The 26488-nt window shown below is 39.2% G+C and overlaps 1 protein-coding gene across 10 annotated transcripts in view; it reads right to left on the bottom strand.

Moving 5' to 3' along the window:
* Nucleotides 1-25217, bottom strand: part of RNF144B (ring finger protein 144B) — a 94903-nt gene extending 69686 nt beyond the window's left edge. For 2 of the 10 annotated variants that reach the window (XM_070747344.1, XM_070747343.1), the window contains exons 1-2: nt 25177-25212; nt 9314-9374 (exon numbers count right to left, since the gene is read on the bottom strand). The gene's annotated coding sequence lies outside the window, so the exon portion shown is untranslated. Of the gene's footprint in view, nt 1-5762; nt 6143-9313; nt 9375-15386; nt 15435-18717; nt 18748-23069; nt 23245-25176 lie in introns of those variants that run through there. The other 8 variants (XM_070747346.1, XM_070747345.1, XM_070747347.1 and 5 more) reach the window with 8 other exon arrangements.
* Nucleotides 25218-26488: the final 1271 nt, after the last annotated feature.

Here is a 26488-nt window from a genome sequence, read left to right as displayed (position 1 = left end):
AGCTTATCGTTTATTCAAATGATTTTATTCTGTCCCATTCTACATCACTGTAAAAAAAACTCCGATTCAATCCCCCAACAGTGAAACTGGGCTGGGTGGATTACTATAAACCAACTAAAGAAAAAGAAAAAATAAAAGAAAATTATAGGATCAGAACACCCTTAATTCCATCCCCTTTCATTAGCATTAGAGTGCAATCGACCAAACTAAATGTGCAGAATAATTGGGTGATGATGTAGTTTCTTGCTAAAAATCACGGGCGGACTTTATTTTTCCCCAGAAAGAAAATGAAGAGGGGGTCCTGTATTTATTATTATTTATTCATTTGTCCAATACACAAATACATAGGAAGAAAATAGACATATAGTAATATATATAAGGGTAAAGTGAACTTAGAGGAGAGGATATATGAAAGAAAGAAAATATACAGTGTTCCCTCGATTTTCGCGGGGGATGTGTTCCGAGACCGCCCGCGAAAGTGGAATTTCCGCGAAGTAGAGATGCAGAAGTAAATACACTATTTTTGGCTATGGACAGTATCACAAGCCTTCCCTTCACACTTTAAACCCCTAAATTACAATTTCCCATTCCCTTAGAAACCATTTAGATTATTACTCACCATGTTTATTTATTAAAGTTTATTTAAAAAAATATCTATTAAAGGCGGATGAAAGTTTGGCGATGACATATGACGTCATTGGGTGGGAAAAACCGTGGTATGGGGAAAAAACAGTGAAGTATTTTTTTAATTAATATTTTTGAAAAACCGTGGTATAGACTTTTCGCGAAGTTCGAACCCGCGAAAATCGAGGGAACACTGTATATGATAAAATATATATGTATCTGTAGGAAAAGATACATTTAGCCCCAAAGTTGCTAAAGCTAGACCTACTGTATACAGTAGTTTAAAACCTTTTCTGGTCACATAGTATTTTCTATCCTACTCAGCTATAGGCTGCTTTCATAATAGAAATGGAAATTTTACGCTATTGTTCACCATAAAAGAATTTGGAAGTATCACAGCTTAAGCCAGTTTAATGAAAACCACATACATTTTATGATTCAGCATTCAAACAAATGAGCATATCAAGACAGGAACCTCTCCACTACACTTGGCCGTATCATTTCCCAATTAAAATTTAGTTTCAGACTTTCTTGTTACTCGGCAGTAAAGATCAATTAAGTCCCTCCTGAAAGACCCTTTTATATACAAAACAAAGACAGCAAACTCTGAGCCCAGAGCTATTTGGCACAGACAAGTAAGTCAACATTTGGAACCTTGCTCCTTTTTAGCTACTACTGAACACTACTCGGAATTGTCTCTTAATGAGGTTGGAAGTACAGGGGATCCCAAAACTTTTGTGCTCAGAAATGTCAGCAGAGAATAAAATAAATCTATTACTCCTGGATTTATTGTTTTAAGAATATTTGCCTTTGCCTCAGTTAGGTACTCTGAATCTTATTTCAGTAAGTTGAGGACTGTTGTTTCTACTCACCAAACCTTAAGGAGAATGAAGCCTTAAGAATGAACCATAAAAGTATGCTTTTTAAGACTCAAAGTCCTAATTAATTTACTGCCTCCCACTTGGAGGAGGAGCCAAGTGGTAGTGATAAGGCAGGGTGCATTGGAATTCTTGCTTATAACACTGGGGAACAATTTGTAACACAATTTCTGTTGACTTTGATTTTTGAGCTTTTTTATAGATTGCTGGTTTCAAAACTGTAGTTTTCTTCTACCAACTCATGTTTTTCTCTATAATTATTATAGTTAATTAGGCAACATGAGCATCAAATTGCTTTTTTTTTTTTACATAGCCATCTTGCTAACTTCCCGGGAAATCTTGGTGCAGTCAATGATAAGCAGTGTGAGCGATTCCACCAAGATTTGAAGGTCATGGAGGCACAATATCAATGTAGATGGGAATGTACACAGCGGTGGGCTACGAGCTGGAACGTTAAATTGCGCTCATCGCCGTGGCTCATAAGTTCTTGCAGGGCCAGCTCGATTTTGCTGCTGCACCTGTGGAGGCAGCAAAATTGTGCACTGAACCGCAGGTGCGCCCGTGTTTCAGCATGCGCAGAAGCAAAAAACCCTCACCGAAACACAGGCACACCTGCAGTTCCGTGCGCGATTTTGCTGCCTCCACAGGTGCAGCAGCAAAATCACGCTGGTCCCGCAAGAACTTATGAGCCGCCGCGGCGAGCACAATTTAGCGTTCCGGCTCGTAGCCCACTGCTGGATGTACATATGATGGCTGACTATTGTTGGAGCATCAAGAATGTCCACAGATTAAACAATCCAGAAAAAGCTATAAGCAAATTTTTTTACCTTAATATGTATAATTTTACCTTTTGATAAAAAAACAACTAAATTATATGAACTCAATTTAACTTGCAGTAGCTATTATAGCCTTTCTATGAATAAAATTGTAAACAATATATTTGATAAGTTTTTACTTTCCTTTCCTTTACATGCATAATTTGTATGAATTTTGAGGGTATCCTATAGCTTAAAAGGTTGACGCAATAGACAAAAACTGTGGTTATTTTTGGATCCAGAGTCCAAAAGTTAGTTGAAAAACAAGTCACAGATTTAAGACAACGGAATTGCTGTTCCCCAGTGTAATCAATAAATCAGGAACCTAAAGCATTCTAACCTAGTACATTGAGAAAAGTCAGCTGTGTTAATTTCTAATTCCCATGGGTGGGGAAATAACCTCTTTGAGAAAATTTCAGCTTGTTTTTGGCCTATTCAATGGCAAATGAGTTTTTCAGTTATGGATGTGTTGAAGTGGAGACTAGACAATAATTTTCTTGGAATGCTTTAATTTGTATTCCTACACTGAGAAGTGTTGGATTTGTTAGCCCCTTTTAATGATTCTATTCTCATCCATCTCTCTTAGTTCATACAAGCTTTAGTCTTCTTGCGGTTCAAGCTTTCTTCCCTTTGCTCTACCAAAATAAACACAGATCTGAATCACGTGCAAAAAGAAGGGGGGGAAAGACCCCATCTGTTATTCAAAACATTTGGCAGAGCTGATCCAGTTTTCAGTGTTGCACCTGAATGAAAATGAGCTCAGTCAAGTTTACTGATTGCAGGCTATTAGCCACAATTTAACAGAAAAAGTCTGGGCTCTTCCTATCTCCATATTCCAAAGTCCTTAGCGTGTCTGCAAACTGAATTAAGGACTTCACTTTGTTATTTTATCTTTGGTCATTGCCGTGCAATGTGGAACTTACTCATATTAGCGTGCCTCTACTGAAAGCTCAAAAACATCCAGCTCTCCAAAGGTGAGGAAGATAGGAGAAGGGAGTTCCAAGTTCCAAGGTTAATAGTAATATTTACAAAAGGTTCTCAGACAGAACTTAAATATTCATCTTGTCTTGGAAACCTGAAGAAATGCCAGGAACCCCACTAAACTCTTCCAGCCATTTACCAGGGATTGTCCTTCAGCTGCTTTCGAAGCAGAAAGCAGAATAAAAGACAAGAATATGTTATACAGTGATACCTCGTCTTACGAACTTAATTGGTTCCGTTCCGGGATGAGGTTTGTAAGGTGAAAAGTTTGTAAGATGAAACAATGTTTCCCATAGGAATCAATGGAAAAGCAATTAATGTATGCAAGCCCAAAACTCACCCCTTTTGCCAGCCGAAGCGCCCGTTTTTGCACTGCTGGGATTCTCCTGAGGCTCCCCTCCATGGGAAACCCCCCCCTCCAGACATCTGTGTTTTTGTAATGCTGCAGGGCAATTCCAGCAGGGGAATCCCAGCAGCGCAAAAACGGGTGCTTCGCTGGCAAAGGAAGTCCGGAGGTGGGGTTTCCCATGGAGGGGAGCCTCAGGGGAATCCCAGCAGCGCAAAAATGGGCACTTCACTGGCAACAGAAGTCCAGAGGTGGGGCATCCCAGTGGCGGTGGCTTGGGTTTGTAAGGTGAAAATAGTTTGGAAGAGGCAAAAAAATCATAAACCCCGGGTTTGTATCTCAAAAGGTTCGTATGACGAGGGGTTTGTAAGATGAGGTATCACTGTATTTGGAAGATATCATGAAGCCTGACTGAACTGTCAGCTAGAACTAGTCCTTCCATCACCTGTTTCCAGCTCCAGTGGTTGTAACATTATAATTTTTACACCTCTTATTTACTAGATAATGAGACCTGTCCTGTCCTACTATATTGGAAGGTTGCTTGTGGGGGGAAAGTGGATGTAAATTAAACTTTGAGAGCATTGCTGATTTTCAAAAGCAAATAAGAAAGACTGGGTGTGACACGACAGAGGTGTTCCAATACCTCAGGGGTTGCCACAAAGAAGAGGGGGTCAACCTGTTCCCCAAAGTATCTGAAGACAGAACAAGAAGCAATGGAGGGAAACTAATCAAGGGTAGAAGCAACCTAGAACTAAGCAGAAGTTTCTTGATAGTTAGAACAATTTATCAGTGGAACAGTTTTACTTTAGAGGCTGTTATGAGTGCTCCATCACTGGAGATTCTTAAGAAGAGATTGGACAAACATTTGTCTGTCATCTCCTGCTTGAGTAGTGAGTGGGATTAGAAGACTGTTATTCTGTACAATAGTGGGTGAAGTCATTATAGTGGGGTGAGGGGTTTGCCGGAAACCCTGCCTCTGAACTTCAGCTTCTGTCAGTATTACAATATCTAGACAAACATTCATCCAAAGAAGGTAAACACTGCACACATATTGTATACTGTGCAGAAATGGCAGGTAGCAAGGGTTACAATTAGTGCCTGAAGATTGTGAAAATGCCAGCAGGTATGATACTAAGTCTCTCTTGCTCGTGCATAAATCTGGTTTGGGTCATCCCAACAAGGATAAGATGAAAGAGAGAGAATCAAAATTCCACATAGGTGCGCTATACGATGTCTCTGAAACCGTGTTTCCAGACATAAACCAATGTATGTTGCAGAAAACACAATTTATACAAGTTTTTTTTTTTTAAAAATCCAAGTTCTCAACTGAAATTCAAACTCTTGAGGGTTTATTAGCTCCTTTGTGACCCACAGTAATATTTCAAAGGCAAGCAGAGACAACTGCTTTGTATCAAAAATATCACACAAGGATTTGGTTTCCAAGAGGTCTATGAATATGTAAACACACATTTTATTTTCTGCTTAAGTAATGGCAATCTGTGTTAAAAGACAGACTTCCACATACTGCTTATTCAATATTGGCCAGCCTATTTACCACTGTGCTGTACTTTCAAAATTACTGAACAAATAAAATGTCCCTATAAACTGGTAGGTTTTTTTCACAGACAAGTTACAGATAAACTATACTGCCACAAGCCACAATAAACGAGTATGTTTTCAGACAGACCCTCTTGTTCATTCCTTTTACATTATCTTTTTGCATAAATTGTTAAGTTTCCATTTCAAATGGATGAGCCTGTAACCTTAGCCATTTGAGTTTCATCTTCCCTACAGATAAAATTACTCTTTTTAAATGCTGCACTGATCCAATCAACCTTTTTTCCCCCCCCCAGAGATACCCATGCACAAAACACATATATTTACAGGCACACAACTGCGTTATAGTTTGAACCCTGGCACTGGACATATAAAAACAATATTCCTTTTGCCTCAATTTTCTTAGAATTATACTACCAACAGTCTAAGTTAAAATTAGATAGCAAGCATGATTTCTGTTTAAAGATTCCCCGTCTGAAAATGAAAAGAAAAAAAACCCCACATACACAGCCCTGAATCAACAGTCCTTGCTCTTAAGAAATGCAGATCTTTTTGACATACCTTACCAACGGAGAAGAGGATTCACTCTTTGACGTTGGACTTTTCAACTGCTTCGCTCACATTTCAGTAGTTCCAAGACATGTCACAGCCAGCAAGAGCTCAGAGATCGAAAAATAAAACAATCCCCCCCTCTTTCCGTCTTTCTTCCTTGCTGCATGGGAAAGCTTTACACGTTGTAGACTTGAAAGTGCCTTCTCCTCCCTCCCTCCCTCTCCTCACTACGAGAAATAATCTCCTCCCTGCTATTAGAAGCATGTTACCATTATCTCTTTAAAGCACATGTCACCACACATATGCAAAAGCTGTGTGAAAGCTATACTTATTTATACAGGAAGCGTGAGCCACAGCACTTCCTAGTTCCCAAGTCCCATTTCAACTGCAGGTGATTATTTTTAACCCTCCTAGTGGCTGGCTAATGTCTAACTTACCTTTATTTATTTATTTATTTGTAATTAAGCGCAAATTCTTCTTGAATTCTAACTGAGTAGTCCAGGAAAACTATCAAAACATTTTGTTCAAGCTATAATTAAAGAGCTGGATCACAATTGATTTGGAGCGGGCGCCCAAACACACACACACACACACACACACACACACACACAAAGACAAAAGCATCATAAGCTTTTGATTAGAGCTGCCGCTTTTTATTTCCTCCAGGCTTCTTGGTCTTTAATTGTTGTGAGAGACGCAGAAACCCAACAAAGAGTATCATCAAGGCTACATCCACTGAATTTCTTTATGTTATACACATTAATGGTACAGGCAATGTGTTTAGAGATGGATGGTGCTGCTCAGAATTCATTCGTCTGATGTCTTATATAAAGCAGCACCCCAAAGTTTAGGCAGGGTAGAGATACTACACTGAATGTAACAGACAAAAGCAACATTAGATTGAGGTAGTAGTGGTTAAGAAGCTAACTAGGAACTGGGAGACTGAGTTCGAGTTCTCCCTTAGGCATGAAATCTGGCAAGGAACCTTCTCTCAGCCCAGCCCAGCCCAACCCAACTCACAGGACTGTTATTGTGGGAAAAGTAGGGACCAAATGCATACAGTCTCCTTAACTGTATGTCTACAAATTAAAGATGGGATAGAAATGTAAGATAGATGATAGGAGGTAGATAGGTATGTGGGTTGGGGGGTGGATGGATGGATAGATAGATGGATAGATAAGTAGATAGATAGTGAGGGAGGGAGAGAGAGAGAGATAGAGGCAGGGAGGGAGGGAGGGAGAGAGAGATGGAGAGAGAGAGAGATAGAAAGGTAGGTAGGTAGGTAGGTAGAGGAGAGAGGGAGAGATAGGGATAGGGAAAGAGGGAAGGAGGGAGAGAGAAAGTTAGGGAGGGAGGGAGATAGATAGATAGAAAGGTAGGTAGGTAGGTAGATAGAGGAGAGAGGGAGAGATAGGGAAGGAGGGAGGGGGGGAGAGAGAGAGATAGGGAGGGAGGGAGAAAGTTAGGGAGGGAGGGAGAGAGAGAGATAGAAAGGTAGGTAGATAGAGAGAGAGAGACAGAGAGAGAGAGATAGGTATGTAGGTAGAGAGAAAGACAAAGAGAGAGAGAGGGAGGGAGGGAGGGAGAGAGAGAGAGAAAGGTAGGTAGGTAGGTAGCGAGTAAGCATCTTGGGCACCCATCGCAGCAGCGTTCATGGCCTTAGCATTCAGGTAGCATTTTATACTTCGCACTTGGAGGGAAACGGAATGAGGACGCTCATCTCTATCCTTCACCACAATGCCAGTCAATTATCTACTGGCCACTGGCACTGCTCATTCTCTTCCGCTGGTTTCCCGCTACACTATTGTAATACCAACTTTCTCCGCGAACATTCCCCACGAGAGCTACGTGCCTTGTAACTTATTTTCCACATAACCTGCGTAGAATCATTTTTGGCAGGCAAATGCCAAAGCATCTATGTATATAAATAGGGACCATGCACATCTTCAAAATGTTATATAATCTATTATTGGTATATAAATATCTCATCCTTAATTTTATCCAGCCTAATTTTATTATTGTTTCTTAATAATAGGCTACTGTGTTTATTGGACATTCTTCCTGTACACACATGTCGTAGTATTGTAGCGTAATTGTTATATAATCACAGGCTGCAACAAAGCAAAATGTTAAATGCTTCCATACCATGTTAACTAGGTTTGAAAGCAAAAAGTGTTAAGAATTGTTACACTGAATGTGTAGAATTTGTAAAAATTAGGAAAGAAGATATTTCTATTTTTCTATCTGACAGGAAATCATGAAAAATCAATATTTCCAAGTAGCGAGAGAACTTTAACCAGGTACAATGACAACACTGTAGCTTCTCTGCAGAACCAGTTGAATTCATGGGAAGAAGGAAGCACGATTGCTTATTCCCTCTCGTGGGTTCAAGCTGATCACAGAAATGGTCCTCAAACTTGGCAACTTTAAGACTTGTGGACTTTAACTATCAGAAGCTGGCTGGAAAATTCTGGGAATTGAAGTCCACAAGTCTTAAAGTTGCCAAGTTTGAAGACCTCTGGTGTATACTGTAGAGAAACACAGATGATCTCTGAGTGTAAAGGCCTTAAGTGATACTCCCCATCATTCATGAAGCTACATCTGGAAAAGTGAAAGACTGGCAAAGTCAGGATCACGTAGCCACTATTTCAAGGAACTGTTAGAAAGTTGATATGTCCAAAAACATAATTCTTCCCAAGTCCCAAAAGATTAGGGACTGCTAGAGTACATACTCATTATTCAAAGAGCTGAACAGAGTACAGGACATTGAATAATGAATTTCAATTATAAGAAGGCAGATTTGTGTAAGGTAATTATCCAGAATGGGTTGAGGATCCCTTTTCTGGATAGACTTAAGTAGAGGCTACATCTGTCATGGCAGCTTTTAATTTGGCTTTTTGCTCCAAGCAATGGAACAGACCACTGGCTGAGGAATTCTGGGAGTTGAAGTCCACAAGTCTTAAAGTTGCCAAATTTGGAGGTCCCTGAAATAGACTGGTTATGGGCTTATCATGATTTGATAAGCCCATAACATATACACCCACATTTTAAACATATTGAAAATTCAATACACAGAAGGTGTTTTAAGACCTTGTTCTACTACTGGGTATTATAGTACCAAACACACCTCTTGCTAATTCAGAGCAGGAACAAAGGCTAATAAAATTAATCCCTTTGGAATACATAAATTCACACCCACTATCTGATTACTGCGTTGTTATCCCAAATTGTACAGTTGATAGATACAAAAGTGGAACAGTGGGTAGAATTCTATTTTTTACTAGCACTAAAATAATGTCAGTCTTCCCCATGGGTTGAGATGCCATCAATTTATTCTGATCCAAGTTGCTTTCTTTGTCAATTTTCTGCTCACACTTGAAACAATTACAATATTGGAGTAAATATCAATCATGATCTGGCCCAGACATCACCAATAGATTACAGTAAAAGAAAAATCCATTGCACTCTACTGAAAAAAGGAAACAATTGTTTAGAAAAACAGGATGATGAATCTTCATTCCTAACTTCCCGTTTTCTGCATCATTAACAATATACAGTACCTGATAAAAGGACTTTCACCTGCTTCTCTGATCGATAATAGGGATTTTATTCTGAGTAGCCCTGGGAAAAGAAAAATAGAAAAAGCAATATCTCTGCACTGTCATTATAATATAAATTACTGTAATGTTTGCACAAATTTAAAATATAAAGAATATCTAGTGAAACAAAATTAGATCAACAGCTGCATAAAGTCCTCCACTTATTCTTTCTAGGGGACACCAGGCCTTGATTTAAAGAGCCCTGTTGTCTTTTACAGCTAAAATGATATTATGGTACTAAGTGAAACTTTTGGACAGAATAAGTTGCCCCGTCTGACTTGCTGCAGCCAACTCTCCATAGGAAACTCACCACCCATTCAATGTGGGATTACTCAAGACAGAGACAAGTAGGATTACTGCTCACCCTATTTTCAAGGACTTCTAACTTGAGAAAGTTCAAACCTAAAGGAAGGCAAGGTCTCTGAAATTCACTTGTCCCTCTCTTAAGTTATCCTGCATTAATTGACCCATGGAGAGTTGGCTGGAGCAAATTGTCCTAAATCAGTGTTTCTCAATTATTTTTTGTTACGCCTCCCCCCCCCCCCCCCCGCCTCCCGGAAGAAGTAAACATTTCGTGCACCCCTCAATTCTCCTCTGGGACGATTGTTTGCAATATTTGGCATGTTTCTGCTGAAAAAACTCGAGCTTTTTCACAAACACAAGTATAATGTGTATGCCTAAATTTATTTCGCTTCATGCTGTCCACTGACAATACTTTTAGATATAGTCAACTTTAAATTGACTATATCTTTCCTCGTCTCCCACAGTGAAGCCAAGCGCTACATACGCTTCGTCATATTTCTTCTTAGCTTTCAGGAGACTTAACGTTTGTCTCATGATCTCCGTCTCTCTCCTCCTTTCTTTTCATCCCTGTTCAATATTTTTCCATGGTGTCTCTTAAGGGTTTGTTATTTGCACTTCATATCTCCTGCTCTGTGCTATTGTTCAGTGCAAAAAAACCCCTACTCCCCACGGCAAAAACTCCCATGTTCCCTGAGGTCATGTGCCCCCCCCCCGGCATTGCTCTGCACCCTCCCGGGGGGCCCACTCCACTATTTGAGAAGCACTGTCCTAAAACCCACATTTGGACAGTTTGACTTTAATGTATTACCGGAATGCTTTGTAAGCACTGGTTTATGGTTTAGAGTCATACTTGAAATCATCCAGTTATGCCTTAGCCTACAAGCCAAAGTAAATTGTGGCTTATCGCTATGGGAACAGAGGCAACAATCTTAATAGCCTATGAGGACACAATCCATCTGCAGAATGCATGTTGATTATCATGTTCTGAAGGATTTGTACCTGCCTATTTCTTACAAAGAAACAGGTTGTGCAATTGCAGAATGTACCCATTCCTAATGATGGAATGTTACAGTCCACAGTTCTTACCACCTGAACTTCATGGTCTATGTGAGAGAAAGACAGTGGGCAAAGCTTTTAATCCTTTCAACCCACACAGCTCTTATTTATTCATGTACTTATCAAATTTACTCATCTTCCATCGCACTGTTGCACAACTCTGGGCAACTTACAATGCAAATAACAATAAAGGTAAAGGTGAAAAGTTCCCATTTGAGGTTGTGTCAATTTTCAAGGGCAGTGCTCACCTCCAGCTCTTAGCTGAAGGAGCCACCATTGTCCAAAGACATTTCTCTGGTCATGTGGCCAACATGATTATAAGCCGAAGTGCAAGAAATGCTGTTATCCGCCCATTGAAGTGGTACCCATTAATCTACTTGCATTTGCATGCTTTCAAATTGATAGGTGGGCAGGAGGTGGGGCAAATAATGGAGCTCACCCTGTTGCACAACGCTCAACTCTCGAACTGGGGCTGTCAGCTTTTTAGCGGAGAAGCACAGCCTCTTTAACCGCTGAGCCATCCCACCTTCTCTTATACAAACTAACACAGTAAAGCAATAAAACAAAATATCAAAATTAACAAGAAATAGCCAAGATAGCTGGGATGAGCCATCCCACCTTCTCTTATACAAACTAACACAGTAAAGCAATAAAACAAAATATCAAAATTAACAAGAAATAGCCATGATAGCTGGGATGAGGATGATAGAGTGGAGGTGAGATCTTCTAGGTCAGTGTTTCCCAACCTTGGCAACTTGAAGATATCTGGACTTCAACTCCCAGAATTCCCCAGCCAGCAAATGCTGGCTGGGGAATTCTGGGAGTTGAAGTCCAGATATCTTCAAGTGGCCAAGGTTGGGAAACACTGTTCCAGGTAATCCATTACCTGGGCCACAAGCCAATTGGCAGACTCAGGTTTTTAGACCTTTACTATGGAGAAGTAGTAAGAAGATGGGGGGCAGATCTCGCCCGAAGGATATGATGTTCCAGAGAGCAGCTGCTGTGGCAAGAAAGGTTTTTCATGGACATTGCCAGTTGAAATTGCTTGGCCGATCGGTCCGCAGCATACAACCTCTGCCTATGCGCATGGGATGGGCCAATCCCATTAGGGCGAGGCAACTTGGACCCATGCCACAAAATATTCACTAACACATTGAACTGGAGATTGTATTTATTTATAGAAATATACTTGTAGAATTTATACATTTGTATTTGATCACATTAAAGCAAAAGAAATCTATTTTTCTGCTTTTTGAATTTATTATTTTCACAAATATATGGTAGGAAGAGTTTATATGAGTGTCTGTAATTAAGCAGGCTACTTTGCTGGGCAATTAAAGTGAAGGGGCTGCCTCTAGCAAGCATGAGTCACAACAAGGAGCATAAAATGAGAAAGTTTGCAGTTACCCAGGACAGTGATTTTCAACCTTTTTTGAGCCACGGCACATTTTTTACATTTACAAAACCATGGGGCACATTGGGGGGGCAGCTAAAAAAAGTTTGGAGAAAAAAATTCTCTCTCTTCCTCCCTTTTGCTCTATTTCTCTTTCCCTCTTTCTCTCCCTCTTTTTTTCTCTCTCCATCCCTCTTTCTTTCTCTCTTCCTTCTTTCCTCTTTTTTGGTCTCTTTCTCTCTCCCTCCCTACTTCCCTCTATGTCTTTCTCTCTCCCACCTTCCCTCCCTCTCTTTCTTTCTCTCTTGCTCTCTCTCTTGCTTGCTTTCTCTCTTGTTCTCTTTCTCTCTCTCTTGCCTGCTTTCTCTCTCTCTCTCTCTTTCTTTCTCTCTTTCTTTCTCTCTCTCTTGTTTTCTTTCTCTCTCTGAGCTTCGCGGCACACCTGACCATGTCTCGCGGCACACTAGTGTGCCATGGCACACTGGTTGAAAAACACTGACCTAGGAAATAACATAAAAAAACCTGTAGTCAACAACTAATGGTACATTACAGAGAAATTAAGGAAGCGGCTATAGAAAGTGCCCAAGTTTTGGAAAAACGAATCATTGCCTAACGATCGAAATCTGATTTTAAAAAATGCCAGACTGTGCAGAAGCAGGCAAATTAACATTGGAGCTAAAAGAGCAGGAAAACCCAAAATATTACCAGATGTGGAAATATTTTTATATATGGCTGAACCAAAGCACAAACACTAGCAGTGCTGCGTGATAAGAAAACAAATTAAGTTAAAATTTCTTAAAGGTTTAAATGTAACTTTTTCTCTATGTGATATGCTTTTATAAGCTGCAGATTAAGAATTTACAATCTATTAGTATTGATTATATACTACCGACCAACCATTGGTAACATTACCGTAAAAGAGTATCAAAGGAGGCTGTCGATGAGACAGTCGAAGAGGGGAGGGGATGTATATTGTATGGATTTTTTTCTGTACATATTTTGCGTGTTTGTGTCATTTACATGTAAATAAAAATTATTTACAAAAAAAAGGGGAGAAAGAAAGTGCCCAAGCAGTAATAGTTTTAGGTTGGAAGGATGTAACCAAATGGACAATACAAAATTGATATCAGTACATGGTGGAACACATTCAATTTGAAATCATGGATATTAAAATGAATATGATCAATGAGAATAAAGTGGAAAAACTGATGGGAAAATGGAATAGGGTCAGAGGTTTTATGGCCGAGTTACAAAGAATAAATTGGAATCACTCTATACTTTATAAATATGTTGATGTTCCCAGTTTTTAAATATTATAAATTAGTACACCCTCATTTGGTGAAGGGATTGAATGACTGATGTTGGGTGGTGGGAGCACATATCACTGTACATTGTTTTTGTGTTGTGTGTATTTGTTTATTACTATAAAAATCAACAAAATTTGTTTGTTTGTTTGTTTTAAAAAACCTAATGGTACATGCACCAAGCAATGGCTTTGTGCATTTTTGGTAATTGCTATCAAAACACACAACACAAAACAAACAACACAAGAGCAGACAACAGATTCAAGCTTAATATTAACCACTCCAAACTGACTTTAGTAATCGGGTTGTTGAAGAGTGGAACTCATTACCGGACTCTGTAAGTATCATCCCCTAACCCCCAACATTTTACCCTTAGACTATCCACAGTTGACCTCTCCAGATTCCTAAGAGATCAGTAAGGAGCGTACATAAGCGCACTAGAGTGCCTTCCGTCCCCTGTCCTATAGTCTCTCCTATATCTCATATTGCTTCTCTACTATATCCTCTATAACCTTCATTGTGTATTATTGTGTATTGGACAAAATGAATGAATGAATGAATGAATGAATGAATGAATGAATGAATGAATGAATGAATATACAAACAAACAAATAAATAAATATACAAACAAATAAATAACTACAGGAATTAGTAAATCATTATTCATGGCGTAAGTGCGGGACAGGCAATTTTGCATTGTGCAAGAGTCAACCATATTTTTGTGGTATGTTAAAGACTATACTCCAAAATCAGCTGTAGCAGAATTGAACATGAAACAGGGCAATTTTTTCCATTTTTGTGCTTACAATTTATTTCTGCTATGTTGTTTTAGATGCAGTAATAGTGAATTTCTTTTAAAATGCCACTTTTCTATCAACAGAGGATGGTGTGATTTTGCTTGTTATACTCCTCAATTCTTGAAAGTTACATATAATGTTTACATTCCTGGTGAAGATCCAACAGATGCACAGCCCACCTTTCTTTCAAGAAGTGAGGATACCTCACAATGCACTTCCTCCTCATTTTCGCCACCACAACAATCTTGTGTAGCAGACTGAATGTGCCTAGGCCAAAGTCACCCTCTGAGTTTCATGATTTGAAACTGGATTTCCCCAGTGCCAGCTGTAAACTGCTACTTGCTACCGTGTTATTAGTAAAGCTTGATGTAATTGAATAAGTTTAGCTGAAGGGGGGGGGGGGACGACTACTCAGACAGGTTTTACAAAGTAGCCTGCCAGAAAAGAACAAGATTAAACACATTCCTACCTATGCTAAAACAAATATTTGAAAATGAGCACAGGTGAAATTGCCTTTGAAGTAGCTCCTTACCTTTTCCTATCTCAAGAACAAATGTGATATTCCACCAAAAAAAGGAAGAATTATTTTGGGGTTTTTTTTAAGCAGGCAAGTAGAGAAGGCTGTAATCCAAATCACACATTTTGACATAATGTAAAATTTTGATTTAAACTTGTATTCATTCTCTCTGGACTACTTCATATAATATTGTTTTCTTTTGTTTTGAGTCAATTGAATGTTCCCACCCAATTATGTTGATTCAATAAATAATTGTAGCTTTGGCACAATAGATTAATCAGGCCAAACTTCCTTGTCTAGAATCAACAGAATCTCCAACTTATTAGGAAAAAAGTATCACAAAAATAAAATAAAGTATCACATACATGGGGGTGAGGGGAAGAATCATTCTGATCTACTGATACCCTAAGTGAGGTATTTCTGCAAAACTGGCCTGCTAATCACATTTTTCCCCCTGATAATTTTATTAAAGATTATAATTTACAACTAATGCAAACTGAAAAAAGATAGAATAAAAAGAAAGAGTTGAAGATACAGAAAAGCAAGCAAGCAAGAGACAAATAGTAAAATAGAAAAGAAAATAAGAAAACCATAAAGAGAAATAAAACAAATATATAAAGGACTTTTCATCTTCATTTCAAGTATAATTGTAATAACTTATTACCTTCTCCTTAAATCTAAAAAATGACTTCTTCCATATTTTATCTCTAACCTATAAACAAATCCATAAAACATCATTTCAGTCAGCAAAAATCTATTAAGGGTTACCAGAAATAACTACATATCTATTTTAACTTTGGTCAAACAAACCAACTTTGTATTTCTTTCTTTTACTATTAACAATCTTAATCTTTTTTATTTGTATTGCTTCTAAAATATTAACAGAAAAATGAATAAACACAAAAATAATTATAATGCTGATACTTGCATTCTCAAAAAAAGGAGAAACGTAAAGAAAACCTGCTTTAAAGGGGGGGGAGAGAAAAATACAACAGAAAAAAATACACTGTTGTAACATTTATGATGTTATACAAGGTTATTTAAAACATTAGCAAGCCACTTTTGTAAATCCAATATAGGGAAATTATCCAGGTGACTCTCTTGGTTTATTGTTTGCATATCTCTTTTAATGTAATAATTAAGTATGTCGGTTTCTTTTGTAGGTCCAGTGTAACACTCTTCCCATGTCATATCTTTAGCATGTCATTTGTAAATCTTTCAATTCAGTCTTAATCTTTCAGGTAGAACATGTTCCTCTTTCAAAACAACTTATAGACACAGTGTCTCCGCCACCCGGAGCACAAGTAGGCGATCTACTGTGCTCTCCTTGTCCAAAGAAGTTCCTAATGCTACTTATAAAAGAAATATTTCCAAATTATTGTTATTGTTGTAATGACTGTTAACTCCGTGGTTATTATATCTACTCAGGAATTTGGACAACACTGTGAAACATACAATACCAAAATAATCAGACCAAACTATTCTTTGGGAAAGAAAGATCTTTCAGGAATAATTATTCTAAACTGAGTGCAACCACACATTTGGGAAGTACTAGTTTAGAGAAGTCTATGTTAATCCTTGCACAGATATAATGTTTCTAAAGCTTTCCTCAAACCTCTACAGGTTGTCTTTGTTTAGCAATCACAATTGGGACTGACAATTCAGTTGTTAAGCCAATCTAAGTGAAAATGTGACTGTACTTATAATCATATCAGCTTTCCATTACAGATCTATAAGGGTAGTATTTAATAGGAAAGTGAACACAAGAACAAGGGGACACAATCTGAAGTTAGTTGGGGGAATGATCAAAGGCAACATGAGAAAATATTATTTTACTGAAAGAGTAGATCCTTGGAACAAACTTCCAGCAGACGTGGTTGGTAAATCCACAGTAACTGAATTTAAACATGCCTGGGATAAACATAGATCCATTGTAAGATAAAATACAGGAAATAGTATAAGGGCAGACTAGATGGACCATGAGGTCTTTTTCTGCCGTCAGTCTTCTATGTTTCTATGTTTCTATGTATATATAAAGGCTGATCATAAAGTTACTTTTGCATCACTTTTGTAACTGCAAGTAGTCTCTAAAAGAGGTCTATCTGTACTTTAACAATATTAATATTTATTTCTGTTGATCCATTAGTATTGATTGATTTATTTATTTATTTATTTATTTATTTATTTATTTATTTATTAGATTTGTATGCCGCCCCACTCCATAGACTCGGGGCGGCTAACAACAATAATAAAATAGCGTATAACAAATCTAATATTTAAAATAACTAAAAACCCTTATTAAAACCAAGCATACACACAAACATACCATGCATAAATTATATAGGCCTGGGGGGAAAGGAGTATCTCAATTCCCCCTTAGTAAACATACAGCTTGATGAAAAATATAAAAGTATAAATGCTAGTGTCTTTTCCTTTTCACCAAACATTGAAGAATATCTTCTATAGATATTGCCAAACAGTAAGAATAATTTCCTTTTCAACATTGTTCTGCAGTTAGGCCCACAGTGACGTTGACATTCTTAGGTTTCTCTATTAGAGTACCAGGAAGTCAGGTCCACCATCTTCGGCTTGGTGCCTTGCTAACATCCTGCCATCAAAGCACCGGGGAAAAGAGGGGCAACAGATGAGCAATAAATATGTGCTTATGGCAGGGATTAGGGATGGGGGAATAGAGAGCAAAGCAATTTGGAATCTTCAAAGCAGTTTGACCCGAGAGTGGAATTTCGCCAGCCTCAACACCTCGGCATTTCCCAAAACATCTTGGCAATGTCGGATTCAAGGGTGGTATTCAGAAGGTTCTGACCAGTTCTGGAGAACTGGTAGTGGAAATTTTTGAGTAGTTTGGAGAACCAATAAATACCTCCTCAGATTGGACCCGCCTCCATCTATTCTCTGCCTCCTGAGTCCCAGCTGATTGGGAGGGAATGGAGATTTCTTTAGTATTTATTTATTTATTCAATTTTTATGCCGCCCTTCTCCTTAGACTCAGGGCGGCTTACAACATGTTAGCAATAGCACTTTTGAACAGAGCCAGCCTATTGCCCCCACAATCCGGGTCCTCATTTTACCCACCTCGGAAGGATGGAAGGCTGAGTCAAAATTGAGCCCGTGATGAGATTTGAACCGCTGACCTTCAGATCTACAGTCAGCTTCAGTGGCCTGCAGTACAGCACTCTACCTGCTGTGCCACCCCGGCTCCTTCCTTTGCCACACCCACCAAGCTATGCCCATAGAACTGGGAGTAAAATAATTTGAATCCCACCGCTGGCCGGATTGTCTAAAGCTGGACTGGTTATGGGTGGGAGAGGAAGAGGGAACCAAGGGACATACAGTAGTTCTGTATTGTTGCTTAGATTTTGCCTGGCTTTATTGCAGTGAACATCTCTTAATAAAAGTACTTTTTGCTTCAACCAAATGGGAGTTGAGTTTTCCTTCTCTAAGGGAGCAGGTCTGACACAGGGCCTCTTGGAGATATCGGGGTGTCTCCAGTGGAACTGGTATTCACCTAATTCTATAAATGAACTGATGGCTGACCCCTTTTTTCACAGCTGGGATAGGATAACATCTGCCACTGAACTTGAAGGAAACAGAATAGCTGAGTGTGCAAGACAGATGCTGCCCTCAGCTTTCTCTTTCCACAGTTGCTGCCATCTCCCAGCAACTGAGCCTGAGGCAATTGCCTCAAACTGCCAAATGACAGAGTCATCCCTTCTGAGGATAGAAATGCATCAAACAAATATATGGGAATCGAGCTGTACACTCAAAATTACATGGAAACTATAAATAATATATGTCTTCTTCACTCTCTTTGTCAAGTTTCTGTCTACGAGATCATAAGATTAACGAATACACTCTATTCTTTTGCATTCATTGACTAGGTTAGAACATAAAAGATGGGGGGAAATCTGTTAGATATAAAAATAATAGATCACAAAGCATTTGGGGGATCAGTTTATCTCTACTTATTGTCTTACCTTATGAGCTCCCAGAGAGGAAGGATATGACTGTTAAGGTATTCGCAAAGGAAAACAAAAAGGAATGTATGTTAAATTTGTTCATAGAGAATTCATTATTCAGCATGGAATGACAGCAAAACTTAATTATTTTCAGGTCCTAAACACATACAAAGTATCATCATTGGCCACCCGTTAGGTACATTAGAATAGTGTTTCCCAACCTTGGCAACTTGAAGGTATTTGGACTTCAACTCCCAGAATTCCCCAGCCAGGAGTTGAAGTCCAGATATCTTCAAGTTGCCAAGGTTGGGAAACACTGCATTAGATCTCTGTCTATATATAGCAGAGTCACTACATGGAAGACAAATCTGACCCAGTAGAAATGCCAGTTGTGCCACTAACACAATATGACTCACTGAGTGTTCTTATCCTCCAAATCATCATTCGTAGAAGGCTCAAATGAAACAAACAAAATGTTTAAAAGTGTTGATGTTTATGTAGTTACTTACCAAGCACATCTAAATTATATTAAAGTAACCAAACTATATTTACAATCCCCAAAACACAACTTACGCTCACAATTTTTGAGCACCTCTTATATTTGGAAATTGAAAGTTGAAAATTTTGTCACGTCCTAAAATTGGCCCAATAGGAAGAGAAAGAAAAGTATCCTCAAGTTCCAACCCTTCAGATGGCCTAGAAAGATGCCAGGGTCAGGATAGTTCCCCAAATGTCTTCTGTTAACAAAAAAGAGATTATTGCTTCTTCAGCTCCAGGACCAATGGACAGACTGAGGAATGGCAGGAACTGTTAAGGAAGAACTGCTGGGGGATTCTTCATGAAAAGCAGAAACAATTGGCAGCAATTCTTTCTGGTCCTGGAAAATGGCCCTTTATCAGGCTGCAGATGGTATGCGGGAGGGACTGTCCCATCTGATTATATCTGGGAAGATTCCCAGCCTGGTTGATTTAAGCAAGATCATTGCACGTTCTCACTATTGCTTGGACATGAAATCCTTTCTAATCATGGTTGTACACATCCCACATCAAGGAGACATTGGTCACTTCTCTTAACCATGAGACCAACGACCCCTTGGACAATTTAACTAGCCCGCAGGAGCAAGCATATGAGTATTTCAAAGGAAATATTTACTTTAGATTAAAACGTCTTAAAAGGTGATAATGATGAAGAAACTGAGCAACGCTGCAGATTAACAAACAAACATAAGCATAGCACAAAAATACTGGATTAACCAATTCAAGAAAGTTATATATTTCCACCACGTTTGCTTAAAAACAGATGACAGATATTCACCTTACGAACCTCCTCCCGGAACCAATTAAGTTTGTAAGACAAGGTATCACTATATATACATAGGATATCTATACAATGAAATTCACATGATGTCTAAAGACCACTCCCAACACACATAACAATCCCCCCCAAAATGCCCCATCCACCACAAATTCCCCACCCTGAACTACCCAAACATCTACACAACAGACCAAGTAATACTGTCTAACAGCCAGGGGTGGGCTACTGCCCGGACCGGGGGGGGGGGCACAGTGGGGTAGCGGAAATGGAGCTCCACCCCAAAGCACCCAATTTGCACTGAAAGATGTTGAAAGAAAATGCAGGGTGTCCTGCATAACCCATGCCCACAGTGTGGTAGTAAAAATTTTGGTAGTCCTTCACTGCCAACAGCTCACTGATGGGTGACCCTTTAGTTCATTGTTAAGTGTGAGTATAGCTCTGGGATAAAGGGTATTCAGGAAATGTGTGGTCCGAGTTTTAATTGTTCTGTGTGTAATAATCTGAGATATGTACAGGTGAGAACAGCACTAGGGACTGCCTGGATTGTCACCACTAACCAATGTGGTCATATGACATCATGCTTTATGACCACTGTTTAGTAATGGTCCCCATTGTCATCATAGGGTCAAGGACTACCTTTATTTTGTGAGCCGCCCCGTCTTCAGAGAAAGGCGGCATACAAATCTAATAAATTGAATTGAATTGAATTGAATATTGCATTTTTGAGTTTTTAAAAAGTATTACAACAGAGGAAAAATAAGGAAATTGAAACAATGGGTTTTATCTTGTATAAAACTTTTATTATAGTTAGGGATTTTCAAGTTTAGCTCAAATCTTATAAAAACTTTTCCTAACTTTACTTAGGTATGCAGAGAAGTGGATTCTGTCAATTTGTTTTAACTAAACCTGAGGATTATAAAAATTATTGTTGCACTGTGATGCAAAGCTCCCTCTAGCGTTCACATGAAAAATACCATTTAGACTATTCATAAATACAAAACCAATGTCAAAAAATTCATCCAATGCCTCTTACTATAGGTAATAGGCTCATTTAACGACCACTCGTTTAGTGACCAAACTTGCAGTAGCATTGAACGAGTGATGGTTTTGACTGGACCTTGTACTTAGGAATGACATAAAATCCCTTGGTCACAAGATCACAAACCAGATGTTCATCACACAGATCGTGATCATGACATTACAGCATCCCAAATTGCAATTTGTGACTTTCTCTGCCAGCTTCACACGAGCATAGTCAGTGGGGAAGTTGATAGGTTAGAAGTCATAGTCAGGTAAGATCCTTGCTAAACAACCCTTCCATCCTTCCACCTCTCACAATATTAGACAACACAGTATCAACAACAGAGATCTTCAAATTTCTAGGTTCTATCATATCTCAAGACCTAAAATGGTCACCTAACATCAAAAACATCATCAAAAAAGCAAAACAAAGAATGTTCTTTCTGTGCTAGCTCAGGAAGCTCAAACTGCCCAAAGAGCTGCTGATACAGTTCTACAGAGGAATCATTGAGTCTGTAATCTGCACCTCTATAACTGTCTGGTTTGGTACTGCAACCCAACAGGACTGACACAGACTTCAGAGGATAATCAAAACTGGGAAGCAGCATTATTGATAAAAAATAGTGAGGTAAAAGAATACGAAGAAATCAAAACTGCAGCGATAGAAAGTGCCCAGGCAACTATAGTGCTTGGGTGGAAAGATGATAATAAATGGATGATAAAAAAATTGGTGCAGGTACATGGTGGACCACATTCACTATGAAATCATGAAAATTAGATTACACAACTATAATGAAGAGAAATTAGCAGCAACAGTGAGGCGGTGGGAGAAGGTTAAGAATTATATATTAACAATATCAGCAAGCGATGCAAATGTAAAAAATAAAATTCAATCACTTTATAAAGAATGAACAATGTAATCCAGAGATAAAGCAAATGAATGACACAGAATTGAATCTTCCCCGGTGAAGGGGATTTTTATTTTCTTGTTTGGTGATGGTACACTTTCTATGTTTTATGTTTTTGCTTTTTGTAAAAATTTAAAAAAATCAATAAAAATTATATATATATATATATATATATATATATATATATATATATATATATATATATATATAATTTATTTATTTTTAAACGTCACTATAGAGCACGTAGACAATTCGACACAGAACAGTTTTTCCCCAAACGGCATCTCTCTACTAAACAAATAATTCCCTAAACACTATCAAACTTTTTACTATGTCTGCGCTATTTCTACAATTTTTTTCCCTCATCATTCCTATCATCCTTTTCCTCCCACTTAGGACTGCATGACTGTAAATTGTTGCTTGTATCCTAAGATTTTTATTAATCGTTTCCTCATTGCTTATTTGATTCCTATGACAATCATTAAATGTTGTAGCACATGATTCTTGACAAATCTATATTTTCTTTTATGTACACTGAGAGCATATGTACCAAGACAAATTCCTTGTGTGTCCAATCACACTTGGCCAATAAAGAATTCCATTTTATTCTATTCCATCCTTGCTTAATGACAACAACTGGGATTGGCTGAACTGTGGTGACTGACCAACAGTTGGCTTTTCAACTTACGACGTCATGCTTAACCACAGAGTTCGTAGTCCCAATTTTTCCCAGTACGTAAATAAAAACCTGTGTAACTAAGCACAATGCATGGAATGATATGCTGTGAAACTTTTTTGAAGGGTGGAAGGGTCTATGGCTCCTGCTATCTTCTCTCTCCCTCCCCCTAGACTGTTTGGATATATTCCTGAAGTTCTCATGGCTATTTTCTTGGCAATTTCAGAAGTGATTTGCCATTGCCTATTTCCTAGGCTGAGACAAAGTGAGTGGCCCAAAGTCACCCAGTTGGTTTCTTGTTTAAAGCAGAACTAGAAATCACATTCTATAGCCTGGTACCTTAACCACTACATCAAACTGGCTCTCATATGCATATTAGTCATTGCCATTTCCACCTGCAGTAAAGGTTAGCCAAATCTTTTGGACAACATTGACAAACAGCAATCAATTACCTCTGTCATAGGTTTGTGAATGCCAATTTCTATTCTGAATGTGATCCAGTAGAGGGGATAGATGGGGAACTTATCAAATTTGCAGATGACACTAAACTGGCAGGAATAGCCAACACTCCAGAAGATAGGTGCAAAATTCAGAAAGATCTTGACAAACTTCAACAATGGGCACTATCTAACAAAATGAAATTCAATGGTGAAAAAAATAAGGTTCTACATTTAGGCAGGAAAAACAAAATGCACAGATACAGTATATATGGTACATTGCTCAACAGTAGTAACTGCGAGAGGGATCTTGGAGTCCTAGTGGACAACCATTTAAATATGAGCCAGCAGTGTGCAGCAGCTGCCAAAAAGGTCAACACAGTTCTAGGCTGCATTAACACAGGGATAGAATCAAGATCATGTGAAGTGTTAATACCACTTTATAAGGCCTTAGTAAGGCCACACCTGGAATACTGCATTCAAGTTTGGTCGCCAGGATGCAAAAAGGATATTGAGACTCAAAAAAAAGTGCAGAGAAGAGCAACAGAGATGATAAGGGGACTGGAGGCTAAAACATATGAAGAACGGTTGTAGGAACTGGGCATGGCTAGTTTAATGAAAAGAAGGACCAGGGGAGACATGATAGCAGTGTTCTTGTATCTCAGAGGTTGCCACAAGGAAGGAGTCAACCTATTCTCCAAAGCACCTGAGGGTAGAACAAGAAGCAATGGGTGGAAACTGAATAAAGAGAGAAGTAACTTAGAACTAAGGAGAAATTTCTGGAAGCTAGAAATGCCTTCCCAGAGCCTCCATGTGAGCCAAAAATCAGTTGGCCAGAGCACACATGCATGCTGGAGCCGAGCTAGCGCAACGGCTCACGTGCCGGCAGATATGGCTGCGTGTGCCACCTGTGGTACCTGTGCCATAGGCTCGCCATCACTGTCCTATACCATTTCAAACCAAAATGGTTGTCCAATCTCTTCTTACAAACCTCCTGTGTTGGAGCATCCACAACTTCTGGAGGCAAGCTGTTCCACTGATTAATTGGAGTGCCAAGAAATTTCTTAGGTTTAATATTAGAGTTGTGATACTGTGTTATTTTGTTGTGAGCCGCTCCGAGTCCAAGGAGAGAGGCGGCATACAAATCTAATAAATTAAATTAAATTAGGTTGCTTCTCTCCTTGGTTAGTTTCCACCTGTTGCTTCTTGTCCTCCTTTCAGGTGCTTTGGAGAAGAGGGTGACCCTCTTTATAGTAGCCCTTCAAATACTGGAGCACTGCTATCATGTTGCTTCTGATCTGTTCCAGGTTCCTACTGGTACAGTCAACGCCATTGTACCTGTAACGAAAATTGAGCTGTGCGTGCAGCTCATGTGTCTGTGAGATTTTACTTTTGTGCATGCAAAAAAATCACCGAAATCTTACACACACGCATATCTCCTATACCTTTCTTCTATTCCTATATCTCTTCTTCTATTCTTTCATTGATGTTCTATTACTATATCTTCTTTTCTATTCTTTCATAGATATATTTTACTATGAGTATCTCCTCTATAACCTTCATCATGTATTTTACTATGTGTATATAGATATATATATATACTAAAACTCTCATTGTGTATTGGACTGACAAACTAACTAACTAACTAACTAACTAACTAAATGTTCTCTTATAAGATTTTGCTTCCTGTGCATGTGCACAAGCAAAATCTCCCTTGGACCCACGCATGCACATAACAGATGCGGAGATGCGCACTTGTAGCGGCGGGAGCAGGAACTCACACTTGCCTCTGATGCTTTTTTTTACTAGATTACACAAATCCAATTCATCTTTGCTTTGTGCAACCCATTTAAGCAAACCCATCAAGAATTCACCTATCCACCTCATTGAGATAAGCGTCGTTTCCCAAGCTTATACCTGCTCTACTTATTCCACTTATTTCGAGTAAATAAATCATGTACTTCCCCCACGAGGTTTAAAGGGGGAGACAAAAAAAGCTGAGCTCTGAGAAACGTTACTCTGCCTTCCCCTCCGTTCTCTGGCTTCGGAAGAGAATGCAACTTGCATCTCACAATTAAGAAGGGGGAAAAAACGCGCGGAGAAACCTCTCGGAACGTCTCACCCGCTTCGGACAGCGTTCCACGCTCTGCGCATGCTCCGCCTACTTCCCTGGAAAATGCACGTCTTTTGACTTGCTCTCCCGCCTATCACTTTCTAACCCCGCCTCCTCGGGGCTACGCTTTGAGCGTCTATTGGCCGGCACTTTCCCGCTTCCTTCTTCCCCTTTGACAACCCGCCATTTTGAAACGTTGTTGATTTTCTGTGAGGAAAGCCAGCAACGCCAACATTACTCCCTACCCCTCTTTTTTTTGAAGCGCGGGCCCGGGCCCTCCTGAAGCGGTTCGTTTTGCCGCCTCCGTCGCTGCTTGGGCCCGTTTTCTTAGAAACCGCTCCGAAGTATCCGAGGTGGGTGTTTCGGTGTTGTTGCGATAACTAACGGCCGAGGAGAAGATGCTTGTGACAGGCCCGGTTCAATGTCCGAAACCCGGCCAGGAGAAGGGGAAGGCCTAGCACGGCGCTCCATATAGAACCGGCAGAGTCCCTTCAGCGCCTCTATTCCCTTCTTCCCCTTAGAGTGAACTTCAACTCCGGTCAGCGCGAGGCCTGACGCTTTCCGTGGCTCCAACTAGTCCTTTTTTTCCCGCCGGAATTCTGCTGCCTGTCACAGTCTTCGCCGGAGCTGTGTGCTCTAAACGGCCTATATGGTCTTTAAGCAAGCAGCGGTAGTAAAATGGGATAAATCACGGTAGAAGAGGAAGGCGCCTAATTGATCAGTTCGCCTCTTGGGGATGCAGCGTATATCCTCGACCGCGATACGTTATTATCATCATCATCATCATCATTATTATTATTATTATTATTATTATTATTATATTGTTTTATTATTATATTTTTTTTAATTATTATTTTATCCTCCGTGTAATTTCTTATCCTCCGTGCTCTTCCTCTGCTTCACGTTCAGATAAATCCTCCCTTTAAAATTCAGGAGAGCAGACTTAATAACTCCTAACTCCGATTTTTCCCCACAGCAACTCCGTGAGGTAGGGAAAAAGGATTGGGAAAAAGAGACCGATGATCCAGTCGACTTTCACAAGTTGCTCGAGTTTGCAATTCTGAGGGGGATATGGGGGTGTTTTGATTTCCCACTCGTAGTGCTTTGATTATTATTATTTCCCACTCGTAGTGCCTTGATTATTATTTTACTATTATTATTTTATCCATTAAACATGAAAGTCAACTGAACATTTAAAAATGTATCACAAATACCATTGACTAGTGCTAATGGTTGATAGGGTTGTTGCCAACATTACTACTTGCATTGGCATCCTTCAGTCTCGAAAGACCATGGTATCATGCCGTGGATTACTACTAAT

Source organism: Erythrolamprus reginae, chromosome 3, assembly GCF_031021105.1.
Source record: "Erythrolamprus reginae isolate rEryReg1 chromosome 3, rEryReg1.hap1, whole genome shotgun sequence".
In the NCBI taxonomy this organism is placed as follows: domain Eukaryota; kingdom Metazoa; phylum Chordata; class Lepidosauria; order Squamata; family Dipsadidae; genus Erythrolamprus; species Erythrolamprus reginae.
This window is presented reverse-complemented; position numbering and strand designations above follow the sequence as displayed.